Genomic DNA, 19,898 nt, shown 5'->3' with positions numbered 1-19,898 from the left:
TGTGATATCTTTCTAACCAATAAAATAATCCAAAAGTGATGGGTTATTGTGTCCCTGACTGTTAGGATTATAACTTGCATCATTCCAGCTGACTCTCTCCTTTGCCAGCTTTGACCAAGTAAGCTGCTATAGGGAGGGGCCCACCTGGTAAGAAAATGAAAGTGGTCTCTGGCCAACAGAGGGCCTCAGTCTGACAACCCTCAAAGAACTGAATCTTGACCACAACCAATGAACTCAGAAAGTGATCAGTTGAGCCTCAGACAAGACTCCAGTGCTGGCCAATACCTTGATTTCAGTCTTATGAGAGATTCAGAAGGAGAAGACCTAGCCAAGCCATCCCTACAATCTATGAAATAATACATTTATGTTGCTTCAAACAGCCAAGTTCATGGTAATTTCTTACTCAGCAATAGATAATTAATACAGCACAACCACATCAAGGGATATTAGGAGGATGTGAATTAAAAACATATGGTACTTGGCAGGTCATAAGCCAACTCTCCGATGTTTGAGTGGGAGCTCAGGCCTCCTTACTCACCTTCGTACAGTAGAGCTCACCTACTCCCACGGCTGCAACTACTATCACTGTTGACTGCTGACTCCTAAATCTTGCCCAAATTGCTCCTGAGCTATCCATCCAAACCCTCTCAAACTCAACAAATACAAACTGATTTTCTACATTCATTTCTTCAATATTGTTTCTAAAACTGGATTATCTTCTCTGCTCCCTAAATCTTCTTGCTTTTAGTTTTTTATTTCTCTCTGTTGAGGAAATTTATTATACATTAACTCAATTTCTCACTTACTATCTTAAATCTTTTGTCCTAATAGACATATAAACATTAGTGAATCTGTCCTGTCAATTCTAACACTTGTACATTTATTGATACTATATCCCTATTTCTGTTGTTACTGTCTTAAATCAGACCCTCACTGTGCCTCCTCTAGATTTTTACAAAAGCTTCTCAACCTGTACCATATCTCCTCAATCCCATGTCCACCATCCTCCATACCGCCTTCAAAGAGATCATTCTAAATTCTAGGCTGATCTAGTTTATCTTCTCCTTAAATCTCATGATGATTATGATTTTTACAGCAGCAGCTACCATTTTATACTTACTTTATCTCAGGAAACTACTCTGAATGCTTTATTAAATGAAATGTTTTCATGTGACCCTCACAAGAATCCTTTGAAGTAGACACTACTGTCATCCTCATTTTGTAGATAAGGAAACTAAGAATTAAAGGAGTGAAGTCACATCATAGGTTAGTGATTGAATGGCAGTCTAACTCTGCCGTTTTCATTATTTTAATCATTACAGTAACCCCAAGAGAGTAAACAGAATATGGCCTCTTCCTCTCTGCCACAACCTCTCACCCTCATCCTTCCACCAATCCCTCCACCAACTTTTTTTACTACCAAATACCATATTGCTTAAACTCCCTGAACAAAATAAACTGTTAAAGTTTCTCTCTGAGCTTTCATAGGGCAGATCTCCCAGCTTAGAATTCTCCTTCCCCAACTTGCTATGATCACCCCTTCTACTTGCACGATCCTCACACACAGTGTCTTTCACAGGATCAATCACTTCATTCCCTGTGCTATACACTCTATATGTGCTTCTATGCTTGCATACATTGTTATGTTTCTTTTTATATTTTTCACCTCTACTAAGAAGCCTCTTCAAAATAAGGGCTATGCATTCCTGGAAACTAGCTCTAAATTAATTTCTAAATAAAATAAATGAATAGTTCAACACTGGCAAGTATTATTCTACATCCTTGTGAAGACCCTTAGAAAGTCACATGCTTAACATCTCCCCCAGGATTTCCTCAACTTTTTCTCTAAGAAAAATCCCTAGATTTTCCAACATCATTATTTTCATGTCAACAGTAAGATTCCAGTTCATCCATCACCAATGCGCCTTCCCACCATTACCATTTATGAGTGATGCAGATACTCTAAAAACTGCAGCCCCCTTAGTTCAGCCCAATTAAACAGATACTAAAGTTCTGCCTAACAAGTAGAGATTAAAATATATTTCCTGTTATTAATGTACTACAGATTAGCACCAAATCTTTTAATTAATATGGGAACATGACTAGGAATCCAATAAAGTGACAAGTAGCTGACACAGAACCTCCAATTAACACAGCTAGGATCCTGAATAACAACGAGCAAGATGCTCTTCCAACTCCTGTTGGGCATTACATGCAGGGCAGAGGAAAATGCATTAAATTGCTAAAATTTTGAGGATTTCATACCATAGAATTCCTAAGGCTATCCTGATTCATATAATTACTTTTCCTTCATGTAATACAAGTTTTTCTATATTACAAATGCTTCATAATCACCAATACCAATGGTTAACAAGCATTTCAACTTGTGAATTCACCATAATTTATTTACTTACTACCTCCTAGGTTTTTTTAATCCAACAGATAAGCCTTTTTTTCCTTCTGTGTAGGATTATTTCCATAAGGTAGATTCCTAGAAGTAAAATTGCTGGGTCAAAACATTCAAACATTTTAAAGCTATTAAAGTATGCTACAAAACTGCTTCTTTTATCAAGTTATACTCCTCAGGCTATGTAACCAGTCAACAAGGACAGTAATATATTCTTGCTAGTATTACATGTTCAAATGTTTGCCAATAATATTTTACATATACATGTCATCTTTAATTATTAGTGAGTTTGAATGTCATTTATTCACAGATTGCCTAATATGTACCAGATACTATGCTAGACACAGAATGTACCAGGGAACAAGATTAACATAGTTCCTAGACTACTATGAACCTCAGTTACGAAAAAAAGATAGCTCCATCTTATAGCATTAGCTTAAAAGATTAAGCAAGACAATGTGTGTGTGTACATATATGTATATCTACACTCACATATAAAACATGCAATACAATGCCTAAGATAAACACTCAGTAAATGTACTCAAACAAATTTTGTACACATACATGCAAGGCATTGGAGATTAAAAAAATGATGGAAAAAAGCACAATACTTTGCCTGTAGCCAGGCAAAGTAAGCATAATTGTCATAAAGGTGATACTTTCTAATATGCAGACAGTGACAGGGAGATATAGAGAGCTCTTAACACATCTACAAGAAGATAGGCCAGAAGGTGCAGACCTAGAAAAGGTATACAGATCTATGAGATGTTAATGAGAGGAAGCTAGAGATAAGCAGGGAATCAAATGACTGTATTCAACAAAGATACACTGAATGTTAAAAGGAATAATTTTGTTTTCTGAAAGATTGGGCAGCTAAAGTATAGTAACTAGAATGGAAGGAATATTCATTAATTAATTCATTCATTCAAATCCAACAAATACTTATTCATTTTCTGTGCCCGGACTGAGTATTCTGCTAAAAAATTAGACATTTTCTTTGCATTCATGGAATTTAGTCTTGAAGGAGAGACAGACATAAAACAAGAACAAAGTAAACATAAGTTGTAGTAAATGAACACAAAATAAAGAATAGGTAGGAAGAAGGACCTACTTCAGATTTAGGTAATTAAGGGAGGCCTCTACGTAGGTTACATTTAAATGGGTTCTCTGGGATGAGAAAAGGCCAGTACTGACAAGGCAGGGGTACAGCAGTACAAGACAACACATCATTTTTATGATTTAAACATAAAATCTTAATAATCACTGTATTAAATTTTTGCTTTTCTCTTTTTCCTTGTGAATATCATTTATCTTTTTGTTTTGATATAATTTCACACTTAGACAAAAGTTGTAAGAATATTACAAAGAACCCCTTGTCCCATTTACTTAGATTCACCAACAGTAAACACTGCGTGTGCTCCATTTGCTCTAACCTTGGTGCCAGTGCACTCTGGTGCAAGCGCACGCACTGTCTTTCTCTATGTCTGCACAGACACAGAGACATTTTTCCCAAAATACTTGAGATTAATTTGCAGAATGTCCCTTTATTCATAATACTTCAAAATGCATACTCCCTAACAGCAAGGATTTTCTCCTATGTAACCAAGGAACATTTATCAGATCATGAAATTTAACACTGATGCACTATTATTATCTAGTCCACAGTCCATATTCAAATTACTGTCCTCCCCCCCAGATCCAGGATCCATTTCAGGGTCACATGTTGTATTTAGAACAATAACATCTAATCTCTTCAATCTGGGGGCAGTTCAGCCTTTCTTTTTCTTTTCATGAACTATGGCCAATATTGCTCTCAATCTATCAGAGGCTTTAGAAATCATTAAACAGTAAAGATGACCTTGTTCCCTGTCACTTACAGTAAACTGAGACAAATCAGACAAGCTGAAGAGCAGCTACATGCCTTTAAACAAACACCAGTCTCTTCATCTGACATTCACACTAAGAAACACTTCAACCTAAGAAACCACAATCATTAACAGTGCTAACCAAGAAAACCTGACCGATCTAAACGTCTTAGAGAATTAGTTTATCTACACATTTCACAAACAATTTAAATGATTTTTCGGATAGTTTTCATTACAGTGGCTCTAGAACCTACATTAAAATCTGATTCCACTATATAGGTACACATGATATTACTATTTGCCATTTAGTACATTTCAAACAGCTTCTAGGGATGTTAAAGACAATATCATTTTCCCCGGTTTTCATCCATTGTTTATACAGTTATAAGACTCGGAGTGTTAATCAGAAGCCTCCTCTGGATCTGCATCTTCACTCTCTACATCCTCATTAACTGCCAGCTACCACCAAAGATCCACCTAAGAATAACAGAGAAAAATCTAACTAGTACGACCAGGCATCATTTTCCCATGGGTCTACTGTGCTGGTAGTTTGTGAGCGAATGCCAGGTTCCTGGCTTTCATGGCCACAAATGCTCTTATTTTTTCCACATGTCCTACATCGCACATAAAATAATCATTGGTAACACTTATTAGAGTGATTCATTATATGCCAGTCGTTATACTAAGTAATTTTATAGGCATCACCTCATTTATCATAACATGTAGGACATTCATGTTATTACTGTTTCCATTTGCAAACGAGGAAAAAGATTTAGAAGTTACTCAACTTGGCTAAAGGGAGAATCTTAGTAAACAAAAGATACAGGTCAGTTTGCTACATTCATTCAATAAAAATATCACCTAATAACAATCTATTATCAGGCATTTTCTTAGCATGGAGAATACAATAGAAAATAATTGCCTGATCTTGTGGAGCTTAAAATCCTAGTGGGCAACCGTTAAGTTTTATATTTATATACAAGCTCCATGACATCTACCTTCAGGAGGAAAAAAACCTACGAAAATGCATTTATTTTTTAAGTAAAAACAAAAATTAAGTTTCAAAATATATACTTCCACTTTACTGTGTTTTATTCTTTAGAGATAATACTGTTGGAATAGCAATGCCTACCATTGATTGGAACAAGTATACCAAGTACATGATATTCTCACAAATCCTACTGTGACAAAGGTTAGTATTACCAACATTATTCAAATGACAAAACTATGGCTCAAAGTTCATCTTTTACTAAAATATTAAGATCAATTACATGTAATCACATGTAGTAAGCAGATTCTATGACTTAGCATTTTACTGTTTCTTTAGAAATCCCAATTTTTTTTTCCCTAGTAATTTTCCCCTCTATGTGATCATTTTCAAATATTCACTTTTCTAAAAATAATACCAAAAAAACCCTTTCCTTATTAGGTTAGAAAATGGGATGGCAAAACACTAGAAATGTGACAAGGTAAAGTTTTCGACTAAAGGAAAGTCACCATCCAAGAAATGGCATGGATCCAGATCCAGGAAGAATAAGATTTTCTTGGGTCCATAAATGAAAAGGTGACTCCTGGCATGTAGCAGGGACTAGAAATTCTTCCTGGTTATCTTGGCAGTGTGAAATTCCAGGCTTTCAGGAAGAAGCAAAGTGTGATTCAGTATCTGTTCTCTGGGCAGAGAACAGATAATGGTGTTGGCCTTCACTCCAAGGCTGCCAGGCCCATCCCCCTCAGGTGGTCTCTACGGATCCAGAGTAAGTCTCCAACTGATGCCAACTGGGCGTAAAGCATGCCCACCACACCCTGGGTGGCCCACCCCAGAAATATGGGACAGCACGGGAGTTTTCTCTCCTGCTATATAAGCATCTACATAATAGCCTTGATTCTGCCTCCTGGACAGCAAAGACTATGACTTAACTATCTGGTCCTTTACTCCTTTAAAGCTTGAGCAATTGTAGCCACTTCAGTGACAGCTGCACATACCTCAGGTTACTACCAGGCATCTAGTAGCCAAGGACTGAAGCCCCCTGGTAAACCCAGGCCATTCACAACAGTACCACCAAATGGAAGTTACACCAACAATAGCAAAGAAGTCCCCTAGAAGAGAGCCCAATTTCCCAGTTTTCTTTCTAGCACAGAATAGACCTGGGACTGATTACAGAAATGACGATTCTCTGGCTTATGCGGGAGGGAAAGGGTAAAAAAATTAAAAAAAAAAAAAAAAAAAAAGGAGTTGTTTTCTATTACCTGCCTCCCATCACTTAATTTGCAAAGATGTAACTTTTCTTTCTCCTTAAAACTGGTGAGAAATGACAATATTATAACAAGTGACTAACAGTTATTATTGGCTGTTAAAAGAGTTCCTATGAATTAATAAGAAAATCACAAAGACCCACAATACACAAATAGGCAAAGAGCATGAGTAGATAATTCAAATGGTTAAAAGATGTAGAAATATTTGAAACTACTTCTGTAATCAAAGCAATACAAATCTAAAAAGAAGACATTATCTTTCACCTATCAAACAAGCAAGATTTTCAATCTGAGATTTCAAGATTTTCAACCCAAAAGAAATAAAATGTGTAAAGAAGTAAAAACTACTTTAGAAATTAGTATAAGCAAGAAACTTTTCCCTTTCCATAAATTATTAATATATACTTCATAGTGCCACTGAAAAATAGGCAGTGACAACCCAAGAGCCTTAAATACCCACGGCACTCCAGGTAGTGAAGAATTATCCTTACCCAAAGAAGGTCTGGCCTTTGCCCTCGGCTACTGAGAGGTGACCTCAAGGCCCTTGGAATGTTCTGACAGACAGATTGCCTGTTTGCCTGGGAGCTTTAGCCATGGACAATGATAAGGGCTTTAGGACACATGTATCAGTTCAGTTCCTATTTCCAGAGGAACTGGGGACTGAACATATTAGTCTGACCTCCAGAAAGGTCAGCCATAAAAACAATGTGTGATGAAGCCCCACCATAAATATGAAAAATGAAATGTTTACTTGAGTTGAATTTTCTTGGACCTGTCCTAGATGACACCCAAGGTGCCTAGGTATTCAAGTTTCTCTCATTACCTCATACATAAAGTAAATTGTATATATAAGGCTCTCAAGCCAGCTATTTAGGGAAACAGACAAACGTGGTAGTTCTTGAAGGGCTGTACAATCTTAACAATGTGTGAAAGGCCAGATCTGCAATATTAACAGGAAATGGGTAAAGAGCTGCATTACTCTTTTGCATAATGAGCATTCTGTCCCAGTCAAAACAAGAAGATATTATCTCATTTTTATTCACAGTCACTTTTCTATCACCTAAATCTCTTCATAAAGCTGCCTGATCAAGTTCTCTCCCCTTTACCTTAATAATTCCTATACCACCAAAATCTTTTTTTAAAAAAATTCTATTTCTATCTTGAGCTGTTATTCCAATTCTGGGTTACTGATTTTTAGGGGTAATAGTGTTAATAGTTTCACAGCAAGGTAAATGTGTTTGCTACAGGAAAAGATTTTATTTTTTTTCACATTTCACAGATTGGACACAGTAAGCGAATGGAAATATGAATTTTTGTGTAAGCAAAATAAAAGCTTATCAGATTTTAGTTTAAAAGTATGGTTTATAAAATTAACTGAATACTCTGGACAACAGACTGAATAAAATACATACATTCACGCTAATGTTATAAATTCTCTTATTAAAAGAAATACCATAAGGCTTATATAAAGATCAATTTTGTGTAGTCTAAGTTATAAAATTTTATTGAATTGCATCTTCCTCAGCTGATCCAGGAGCCAAATGGCTTTATTATCGAGGAAAAAATGTAGATTACAATTGAAAACTCTTCCTCATCAGTACACATCTGTAAATTTCCATTCCCCTTATCTTAAATGGGGATGTTAATAATACCCACCTCATATGACTGAAGTAGAAAACAAGAGCTTATTTAGCACAATGTCAACTTCACAGTAAAAAATCCAAAAATCTTACCTAGGGGCAAGAACTAACTCTGTGACCTAACACAAAGCACTCAAAAGCACCTGTTGATTGAACAGGGTTTCACAAGCAAATGCATAAATACTCTTAGGATGCTACTAGCAGTACTCTATGAAAATGAGAAAGCAGAGTTCAAATAGTAACAGAAAGATAACTGTTATCCAAGTAGCTAATTCTTGGCAGCCTCTTAATTAATCAACGTATTCCAAGGCTCTTATATTAAAAAAAACCAAACAAGTAATAATCTTGATTTAATGTCCTATGTTAGTAAGTACTCCCTGCTTCTACATTAACAACTACTAAGTCTCTGTACCCTCTCTTCCACTTTTATTTTCATTAAGCAATCCAATTCAGTGATTACTGCTGTCTCTGTACCCTCTCTTCCACTTTATTTTCATTAAGCAATCCAATTCAGTGCTTACTGCTGCATACCTAGGCTCTGACAATTACCTGAGCTCCTCCTTTGTGCAGGCTCCATCTAAAATTCATCTTGTAGGATAACAACAACTCAACAATCTTTGGTCCTCTTTTTCTTTTCCTTTTGAGATGAGGTCTCGCTGTCATCATTGTTCAGGCTCGAGTGCAGTAGCACAATCACAGTTCACTGCAGCCTCAAAGTCCTGGCCTCAAGCTATCCTCCCGCCTTAGCCTCACAAGTTGCTAGGACTACAGGTGTGCACCACCACACTCGGCTCTTTTTCCCCCTGAGTATCACAGAGATACAAATGTTTCTGAATTGTTTTTGTAATGCTCAAGTCAGGGTTAAAAGTGTGCCTGTCACCCAGATAATGTTCATTGTACCCGTCAGGTAGGTTTTCATCCACCCAGTCCTCCCCTCCTTGATTTTCCACTGAGTTTTACTTCCCTATATGCACATGTGTACTTATCAGTTAGTCCCAATATAATACTCAGTCTGTGTGGTGTTTGTTTTTCCATTCTTCAGATACTTCACTTAACACAATGGTCTCCGGTTCCATCCAAATTGTTACAAAAGGAATTAATTCATCTTTCTTCATGGCTGAGTAGTATTCCATGACACACATGTACCATATTTTGTTAATCCACTCCTAAATTGATGGGCACTTGAGTTTATTCCACATCTTTGCAATTGTGAATTGTGCTGCAATAAACATTCGAGTGCAGGTGTCTTTTTTGATAAAATAACTTCTTTTTCTTTGGGTAAATACCCAGAAGTGGGATTGCTGGATCAAATGGTAGGTCAACTTTTTAGTTCTTTGAAGAATCTCCACATTGTTTTCCATAGAGGTTGTACTAATTTGCAGTCCCACCAAGAGTGTATAAGCATTCCTTTCTCTCTGAATCCATGCTAGTAGCATCTATTGTTTTTGGACTTTTAAATAAAGCCATTCTGACTGGAGTAGGTGATATGTCATTGTGGTTTTAATTTGCATTTCCCTCATAATTAGTGACAATGAGCACACATTACTAAAAAACTTAAGAGGACAAACATAGTAAACCACTAATTTCTTTTAAGGAAATGATCATTTTAAAAACTAATCCTTTTATCAACTTAGAATGCCGGGCTTGCTCATTATGTATATTTTCCCTTAACTTATGTAAAATCCATTAATTCCACTAATGAGTCTTCATGATCTAGAACTAGTTATTGTATGTAACTGTAAGGTACAAGCATAGGAATCAACGGCTATTGAGGGAATAAGAAATTTTTTCCTTGCTTTATGTGTTTAAAAAAATTAACTTTATAAGTCTTATATAAATAAAAGCCTAGTACTATTATTTTTCACCAGATAGGATTTCTAAAATTTGACATGATGCTCATTTTATATAAAATCTTATCTTTTATAAACCAAACCATACTTAATATTACACAAGTTAACACAAAACAATTGTAAAAAGTAACAGGTTAGTAATTCAACAATTGACACAAGATTTTCTTAAAATCATTTGACCCTGTGCTTAAACAAGGTCTTTAGCTTCTGCCCACTGAGACAATAACTACTACATGCCTACAATATATATTGAGACATGAGAGGAAAGAACTGTCAAAACATGTCAAACAAACTCATAGTAGTTAAAATTGTGGGACTGTGGCGCATTAATAAACAGATAAGGTATGAAACAGAACAGATCCAAACATATCTTTATATATGGACACAAAGATATACCATAATGGTAGAATTTCAAATTGGGGGAAAGGATAAACTTTTCAAGCAATGGTATTAGTATTATGACTAATGGCTCTCCATAGCATAAACTGTCTGGAGGAATATATTAATATATTTACTAAGAAATGAGAACTAAAACATTAACAAGTTTTTTATGCTTCAGATTGCTACTAATGATTACAATGAGTACTAAGTGTTGACAAGATAACAGTGGGCCCACTGGAACACTTCTGACAAAAATATAAATTGGTACAATCCTTTAAGGATATTTAATCTGGCAATATGTGCCAAAACATGTGCAAACCAGCAAGTCTACTTCTGGGAATGTATTAGAAGTAAACAATGAGACAAGTATAAAAAGATATACACCCAGTGGTTTTCATTGCATCTTTACGTCTCACAAAGAAAAGTCAGAAGACTGACTATCAATAGTTTGGTTAAATAAATTATAATGCAACTATAAAATGTGACAGTATTTAGACATTTACAAATGTTTGTTCAGATCTATACATATTGATTAGTGAAATATTTATTCAGTAAGAAAAGCAAGTTACAGAATATATGTGATTCTGTTTGTGGATTTTATTTTTATAACTAACGCAGAGGGTTGTATGTGTATACACAAGCATTTTAAAAGTCTGGAACAATTTAACACCAATCTTTTCAACAATGGCTATCTTCTATGTCTTTCACTTTCTCTGATGTCCTTAAAAATCACATTTATAATCAGAGGGAAAAACACTTATATCAATTTTTAAAAAGAAAAAAGTTGACACTCTATATGCATTACAAAGAAATAATCTCAATTTGCTGCCCTAGAAGAACTGGTCTAACCAAGAGAGCAAGACAAGGATTCTCACCTGCTTTCTCCTCCTTTCAGCCCCCAATCTGAGTCCCAGTGGAGCTCTGCCCCACTCCCCACTCTATAAACAGTCTTCCCTAAATAGTCATTCATCGTAGATCTTCCAATTGTTATCTTTATGTAGACATAAGAGGGAGAAAAGAACATAAGATTTAGAATCAGAAGACCTATTTCTAATCCTGCCCCGTCTGACTATGCAACCTTGACCGACTGCATCTATCAGGATTTTTTCATTTGATTACAAAAAGTAAAGAAACTACCTATCTTCACAGAGTTATTGTGAGGGTCCAATGTATGATCTGTATGTATATGGAAGAGCTGTGCAAAGTATAAAGTAACCCAGATCTCTGTCCTTAGTTCTGGACTAGCACTATATTTTCAATTGGAAATCCTACCATCACTTCAATTTCAACATGTCTAAATTTCATTTCAGTACTTTTCCTTTAAAACTATTCCTTAACTTTTTTATTAATACTTTCAAAACTATCATTCTCCTACTACCCCAAACTTCAGTTATTTCTGTCCAAATCCTATCGATTTTTTCCTTTATAATAATCCAACTCCTCATTTTCCAATGACATAATCCTTAAAGCTTGCAAACTCTTCTATCTTTAAATCTTTATCCTGCTCCAGCCCTTCCTGAACACTCCCTACTAGTTACAACCACTGTAGCCAGCCAGGCTGCTTCCCTCCTAAAATATCTTCCCCAGCACCTTACTACTGCTTATAAGAGGACACAAACCAATGGTCCAACATGCTCTGTTGTTTCTTTACAGCAACTCACTCTCCTGTGACCTTTGGTTCAGTGCCCACATGGTTTCATTTAATTGCATTATCTCCCAAGCATGTGAATTTGCCAATTGTTACATGGGCTAGATTAACATAAAAATGGCAGACTTTAGAACAAGATTTACTTGTATTAATATCTGAATCCCATCTATCCCAGTGGGGCTCAGATAACCTCTATGCATCAGTTTACCATCTATAAACTGAAAAGATACCTTTTACAGAGTACATGAGAAGGACAGCAATAATGTACTTCAGACTTCTTTATGATGCTAGGAGTAAAGCTTTAAAAAGTGGTAATTAATACTTTAAATTCGAGCATCCAAGAACTTCATAATTAACCCCAGTTTATTTTTGTAGAAGTATCACCAACTACTCCCCTACATGAAGCCTATACCTTCACTTTACATATTACTGCCAGGTAAAATTCCAACCATCTCTTTCTTATCTGAATTTTACTCATCCTTAAAAGTCCAAGTATGGTCCTATTACCACTTCAGGGAAGTGGCCCCTTATCACGGTGGCCCACAGTATTCTTTTCTCTTCCCCCGAATTTACAGAACTCTTAATGAGTGATATAAGGTAGCAAGAATTATTTTACATGAGGGAGAAAAAAAAATCTCACATCATGAAAGAACATTTGCTCCTCCTAGATCCTTCTGGCTGACAGACAGGTATAAGTGAGGGGGAGAAGCAAGGCGTATTTTTAAAAATACTGACCCCACTGCATTTAATTCCAGATGTATAAGGATAACAGCTGAACCCATATTGGGAGGCCGACACGGGAGGATCACTTGATGTCAGGACCAGCCTTAGCAATAATGAGACCCTGTCTCTACTAAAAATAGAAAAAATTAGCCAGGCAACTAAAAAGAAAAAAATTAGCTGGGCGTGGTGGTGCGTACCTGTACCAGCTACTGAGGAGGCTGAGGCAGGAGGACTGCTTGAGCTTAGGAGTCTGAGGTTACTGTGAGCTAGGCTGATGACAAGACACTCTAGCCTGTGCAACAGAGTGAGATTCTATCACAAACAAACAAATAAACACACACAACTGAACCCATATATAAGGAAAAGAACCAGAAAGCATTGTGCATATTCATGAAAAACTGGCTATCCAACATATCAACTAGAGATTAGCTTACGATTTCCTCTGGAGATGTTACCACCATGATGAATAGTTCCGTCATTCCAGTCTTACTGTCAACTATTCTAATATATTCAAACCTTAGAATTAGCGTCATTATATGGGAAGGTGAAGGCAGGACATTCCAGATGACAATTTCTGACCTCCAAAACTGAAGACATTCATTCACTAATCACCCAATATATTATGGCCAGACATAACATAAGCCAGACACTGTGCTAAGGTACCTGGAATACAAGTTACTTTCAAGTAGAACACATGAGATTTGGATAGACCTAATAAAGTAGACTAAAAGTTTCATAAAGAAAAGGCAAATGGGAATCATTTTGCCTGATTTTGAATTTTTTAAATTGTAATTCTCAGCAATTCTACCTCATTGAGAGGTTACTGCCCACTTCATCAATGCAAAAATAATGTCCACTACAAATGGAGTGTCTAGGTTGCCCAGTGACTGAAAACTGGGCATCAGTCTCTCCAAATCAGATGTATTCTCATCTGATCCTACCCTTTCTCTGCCAAGAGGAAAACAAGGAAAGATGAGCAGTTCAGGCATCTGCCTCATGTTCCCTGAAAGAAAATCTTCTTCATAAAAGTCCAGGGTCTCCTGAAATGCCATGCCTACAACTAGACAAGCAATTTCATGTAAGACCACCACCAAAAGAATGGTGACAGCATTTAGGAAGCTAGTGCCCCAAAGACAGCAAATAAGGAGGTAAAAATAACAGAACAGGAATACTTTTTTAAAAATAGGAAACCTCTTAATTTTTTTAAAATTTCAAAACATTAAAGGGGTATAAATGTTTTAATTACATGGATAGCTTTTATGACGCTTAAATCAGGGCTATTAGTGTGCCCATCACACAAATACTGTTCATTGTATCTGATAGGTAGATTTTTAACCCTCCCCCTCCTCCCTTCTTGATTTCCAATGGCTTTTACTTCTCTCAGGAATACTTTCAAAGAAAAAATGAAAAATAGGTTGGAGTAGACTTTTTTTTCCCTAGGTCTACAAGAAGTATATGTATATATACAGGCAATCTGGTTTTATAAAAATGAGATACCACCATGCATACTACTATGTACTTCACTCGACTGCATATGATAACACAGAAATCTTTCCATATCAGCACTCACACATTTTGGTGTCCTGCCATTCATCAAAACTATATGAAAATATATGATTTTAGTAAAAATTTTTTAGTTGTGTGTTTTATTTATAATGGATACTAACAGAAAATAATAAAACCATAATTATCTGTATAGCAAATACTGAATTAGCATGGTTGAATAAAACCAAGACCATCTATAAACATACAGCAATACCAAAAAGTCTGCAAAAATCTGGCATTTGCAGTAAAACATTTACCAAAAGCCATGAAAGTATTAACAGTTTGATACTGAATTGATATTTCAACAGATATGTTGGACCGTTACTGATGAATTATTATCGTGGAATATAAATGGAAAAAATTATGTGGATAGTCCCACATAAGTAACAAAAAAATGGAAATGGATCACAATATTTTCATCTCTTAGCATAATTACAACCCAATAAAACAAGAGAATTCAAAATAGCAAAATCATGGGTGGAAAAACTGTGATTTTACAATTCTCAGACCACTAGCTAACCAGCTGTGAAAGCAGAAACAAACTAACCAAGTAAAGAAAGGGTGCTTGGACACAATTACTGTACTTACAAAAAGTAATTAATCAGAACCTAAATTTTACAGAGGGACAGAAAGAAATGTCATGCTCTCAGGGCCCTGAACGATGTACAGTTTACAGGAAAATAAAGTTTATCAGATCCACAATAACGCAAGAGTCAGAGAAATGTGGTAAATAATTGCTCTATCCTTTTATCTATGGGAGATAGATGGACTCTCTTTAGCCTTCCACAATCTGCTTGTCTAGCCTTATATCTATTCTGCCACTTCAAAGCAGTCCACATTTGTCATTTACCTTCTTTAAAATTCCCATTCACCATTTCCAATAAATAAATAAACAAACAAACAGTCTCTCTTGTTCACTGTTACACTGCTGAAGCTAATAGAGTGTTCCACAAGGGTTCAATTAACATTTCAGTAACAAGTGACTGAATCTGGCTCCAACAGCTTTCTAGCCTTGCTGAGTTTACTGGAACTCACCTCTGTCTATGTCTTTGTACATGTAGGGATAGAGTACATTACAGTTTCCTGTGACCTATAAAGCCTGAATGCCTGTAGAGCTCCGCAATTTCCTACTTCCTTCCCCCTCACTCCTACCAATCCAGCTCAGTAATCTCTTCATTTTTCATTGTATATACCATGCACCTCAGAGCCTTGGCATTTACTGTTTCTTCTGCCAAAAAGTGTCCTTCTGCACTATAGTCATACACTGACCTCCCTTACTTCTCTCGGGTATTCACTCAAAAGTCAATCATTGGGAGGGAGATACAAAATGGGGACCATCAGTGGTTACAAAAATACAATTAGATAGAATGAACAATATCTGATAGCACAACAAAGTGACTATAATCAACAATAAGTTAGGGTATATTTTAAAATAACTAAAAGAGTGAAATTGGTATGTTCCTAACAAATGATAAACACCTGAGGTGATGGAAACCTCAATTACCCTGATTTGATTAATTCATATTATATGCCTGTATCAAAACATCATATGAACCCTATAACAATATACAACTATTACATACCCATAATGATTAAAAAGAAAAAAAAGTCAATCAGCGGTGTTCCTTGGCCACCGTATCTAAAGTTTCAACCTACAACCATGACAGTCCATATTCTCCCTTATCTGCTTTATTTTTCTCCTTAGAAATTATCACTTTCTTGCTCCATTTTTTTTTTTTAATGGAGACAGATTTTTGTTTGCTTTGTTCACTGCTGAATCCCCAATACTTCTAGAGCAGTGCCTGGAAAACAGTAGGTACATAACAAATACCTGTCAAAATTCTGTGAGGTAGCTAGCACGTTTTTAAAGAGAGGTGAAGTGGTTATGTGTCTTCTCATGGTTTGTCCTCTCCCAAAAATATTCCCCTACACCCTATGAAAGCTCAAATCCCTTCAAACCAATTTCCAATAATATCCCATATTATAATTGTTTTTATGGAGAGCTCCAACATTCTTTCCTTTATAAGACAAGAACAATTTCTTAAGCAACCTTATATTCCTTGTAGTAACTGGTTCAGTAAATCCCACTGTGGTAAATATATATAAAAAAGGATAGCAAATGTGTATGGAAAGGGATTGATTGCTACATTTTCACTTGAGCTTCCTGGACCAGTATTACTACAAAAGAAAAGTGTAATTGGGTTTAGAAAATACCATTACCTGAATGAGAACATTTTCCTAGCCATTCCTTTTATTAAAAAAAAAAATTCATAAATCATACACATCTGCAAAGTAAAGCATATAGATGCTCAAATATTTGCTGAATGCATGAATAAAAATTTAAACATAATCTCAAAATCAGAGGCCACATAAAAGGCTTATATTATTGAAATCTAGGTTCAAAATTGTTCAAAAACAAAGGTCTTGTGTCCTCTACCCTTTTGGACTTTATGAATTTGAATTGTAAAAGTCAATCTGCCATCCATTCTGACCTTGTGTTTGTTGGCAAGGGCCAAAAAACTCTCTCAGGGACAAGAAAACTGCTTCTTTTGTCTTCTCTGTCATGTAATAACAAACATATAAAGAATTAGGCCTATAAATAATAATTTGATTAACATAAAGATTCAAAATAGATTAAATAAAATTACCTGTAAAACGTGGCCTGAGTCCATAACCAATTTCCATTAACAGAGATATATCAACATAAACATTATGTGCCTAAAGCATCCCTGACAAAAAACTCTATCTAGGTTTTGACAAAACCGTAAACACTAAAATAAAAACCTGACACGCATGTTACCGAGAAAATATTCAGGCTATATTTTGTTACAAGATTAAATACGAAAAACAAAAATATTTTCACACCCCTAGTAATGGTTTGCTTATAGATCCAATAATCAAAAAATAAAATCAGCCACTTCCCTCAGTAGTCCCTTTGTTTCCCACGGTAGTATCTGGTCAGAAGTGAAAGGATCCTCTTTTTACCGTCTATTGAACTATAATAATAACGTTTTTGGTTAAACACACATTTAAGTCTATTTAATTAGAAGTCTGCTTAATTGATAACTTTCCAAACCTTCAGATAAGTGGTAAAAGCTCCATCAACACACAAAAACTTCAACTACACAACAAAATGGTTAGCAAGTAGGCACATTTGTCATGTTTATTAGCAGACTTGAGAACATTCCCATCTAGCTGAATGTCTTCTAGTAACGTCACTCTTTATCAACAGGGAACACATTAGTCTTCTTTGGCACCTAGACATACACCACTTTATGGTACGACCATACTTTAAAGAGTCATGACGGAAAAGACTAGATTATGAAACCATAAACAGTAAACACAGCCCATCCACCTGGCAGCGGTATAAACTATAGAAATATTCCACTCAGAAGCTGCCATTTCTGCTGTTAATGTATTTTAGTTTCCACCAAGTAAGTTGTGAAATCCGCGTGCACACCCCATCCCAAATCAGTGGGGCGGGCGGAGGCTGAGTCATTCCTAGGAGTAACTTTACACCGATCCTAGCACTCTGGGGTCGGGACAAAGACATCATCTCTCCGTTCCTCCCACTCTGCGTTTCGTTCGGCCTCGGCCCAACTCCACTCTCCGGTTTCTCGAGTCCACAAGGGTTGAGCGCTGACAGCGGTGACCACGAGTAAGGATGCGTCCCGGTGGGTTCCCCCGTCTCTCACCCTGAGCCACTCCCGCAGCTGGGCCGGGACCTGCCCCGCGGAGCGCACAGGGAGGGACCCCTGGGTCGCGGCCGAGGAAGCCGCAGGCAGCCCCTCACCAAGGGAGCCCGACCCACCCCTCCCGCAGCCCGGTGGGGCATCAACTCGAACCGCTTTTGTCTCCACAGGGGCTGTAGTGCCGGGAAGGCAGCCACTGGGCAACACCTGCCGGGGCCGAACGAACCCGAGCCCGCAGGCGCACACACCTGCGCGCGGGCCGAGATGAGCCGGCCGAGACGCCGCGCCCCCGGCCCACGGTGCGGGGCCGGCCGCGCGACCGCTGCGCCCAGATGGGGGAAGGGGATGCGTGCGGCGGCAGCACTTACCCGGCAGCGTCTCCTCCTTCGCCGGCGGCAGCAGAAGAGCCCGCGACCCCCGGCACCATCTTCCGCCGCCGCCTAGTCCTCGGCGGCGGCTACCAACCGCCCATTCGGCACAGCCAACCGACACAACCGCCGGCGTCTCAGACGCCTGCTCGCCCGCCCGCCCGCCGCGGCCGCGAACTCCAGGCGGGAGGGAGAGGTCGGGGCGGAGACGGGCGCAGTCAGGCCCCTCGGCTCTGGGTCTGGGGCCGGTGGACAGGGGGCCGCGGCCGGTCAGAGCCGAGGGGCCCAGGCGACTTGGGGACCCCGAGGCAGCGCCGAGGGCTCGGCAGGGCCGCGGACACTGCCGCGGCTCGGTTTGTTATTGTCGACTCCGTCTCTTCCTCCGCGGAGCATGCCGGGAAGCGGCCGGCCGGGGGGAGGGGCACCCCAAGCGGCGCAGAGAGGCGTCCGCGCAGGTCCGGAAGTCGGTGGGCTGCTGGGAAGGGGGCGGTGCCGCCTCCGGAAGCTTTCGGGCGGTCGGGCGAGTTGGTTGTCCTGCCCTGACCCTGGGAGGTTTTGCTGGGCTGTCTGTTGTGGTGCTAGCCGCCGTCCCGGCGCGTTCCTTGCCAAGGTGAACCTGACCTTCCTTGCTACAACGAATAGGCCCGGGCGAAGGCTAAATTTCGGATCAGCTCCACATGAAAGAGAGCTCGTCCCCCTCGGCCTGTCGCGGAGGAGCGGGGGCCAACAGAGGGGGTCTGGTCTCCTCGTCGCCTGTCCCTGCGGCGGCCCACGGACCAGGCCAGGGTCTGTGACAGAATATCGTACCGGGAGGACTGTGCCCGGTCCAGGTAATCCTGCCACAACCGCCCCACATACCCCGACCGTCTCGACTGCAGGTAGCTGGCAAGTAACTCTCTGGTAATTGCAAGGGCGAGGCGGCACAATTTTTCTCAGACTAGGTAACATCCAAGAGAGAAGAGAGCTAGGACTAGGCAGATTGGAATGAAATGTAAATGCCACGACCACGTTTTCAGCTTTATAGATATTGAATTCTCTCGTGGGCCTAGTGGGTTAGCGGTTAACATGAGCACTCTAATGGATGGGAGACAATGTCAGGGGAATCTTGCATTTCTGAACGTGATCGGTCACAGGCAATAACTTGAAGTCAAAAGGCTTGAGTATTAAAATCTAATGAACAGATGATACATGTATCATAATTGCATACTACTTTTCAAATTCCTGTTATATGCAGAAATGTCTGAGTAAAAGCTTAGAAGTGCGACCTCTAAGTCATGAGGACTTGGGTTATGTCTGCAAAAATGAGCGGCACAAGAGGACACCAAACTGGTCGGGAGTTTACAGTTGTTCATTTGTTAGGTGAAGACTGATAAACACTGACTGGTAAACAAGAGCAATTTTCAGTTTCCAGCTATTCTTCCTTCCTTAATAAATAAAAACAAAAACAGGCCGGGCGCGGTGGCTCAAGCCTGTAATCCTAGCACTTGGGAGGCCGAGGCGGGCGGATTGTGTGAGCTCAGGAGTTG

At 38.5% G+C, this 19,898-nt stretch overlaps 1 protein-coding gene across 6 annotated transcripts in view; it reads right to left on the bottom strand.

The window, feature by feature from the left end:
- RB1CC1 (RB1 inducible coiled-coil 1) overlaps positions 1–18,749 on the bottom strand; it is an 86,989-nt gene extending 68,240 nt beyond the window's left edge. For 5 of the 6 annotated variants that reach the window (XR_006737427.1, XM_045561754.1, XM_045561756.1 and 2 more), the window contains exon 1: positions 18,373–18,744. The gene's annotated coding sequence lies outside the window, so the exon portion shown is untranslated. Of the gene's footprint in view, positions 1–18,372 lie in introns of all 6 variants that reach the window. The other variant, XM_045561753.1, reaches the window with a different exon arrangement.
- Positions 18,750–19,898: the final 1,149 nt, after the last annotated feature.

Source organism: Lemur catta, chromosome 9 (genome assembly GCF_020740605.2).
Source record: "Lemur catta isolate mLemCat1 chromosome 9, mLemCat1.pri, whole genome shotgun sequence".
Lineage (NCBI taxonomy): Eukaryota > Metazoa > Chordata > Mammalia > Primates > Lemuridae > Lemur > Lemur catta.
This window is presented reverse-complemented; position numbering and strand designations above follow the sequence as displayed.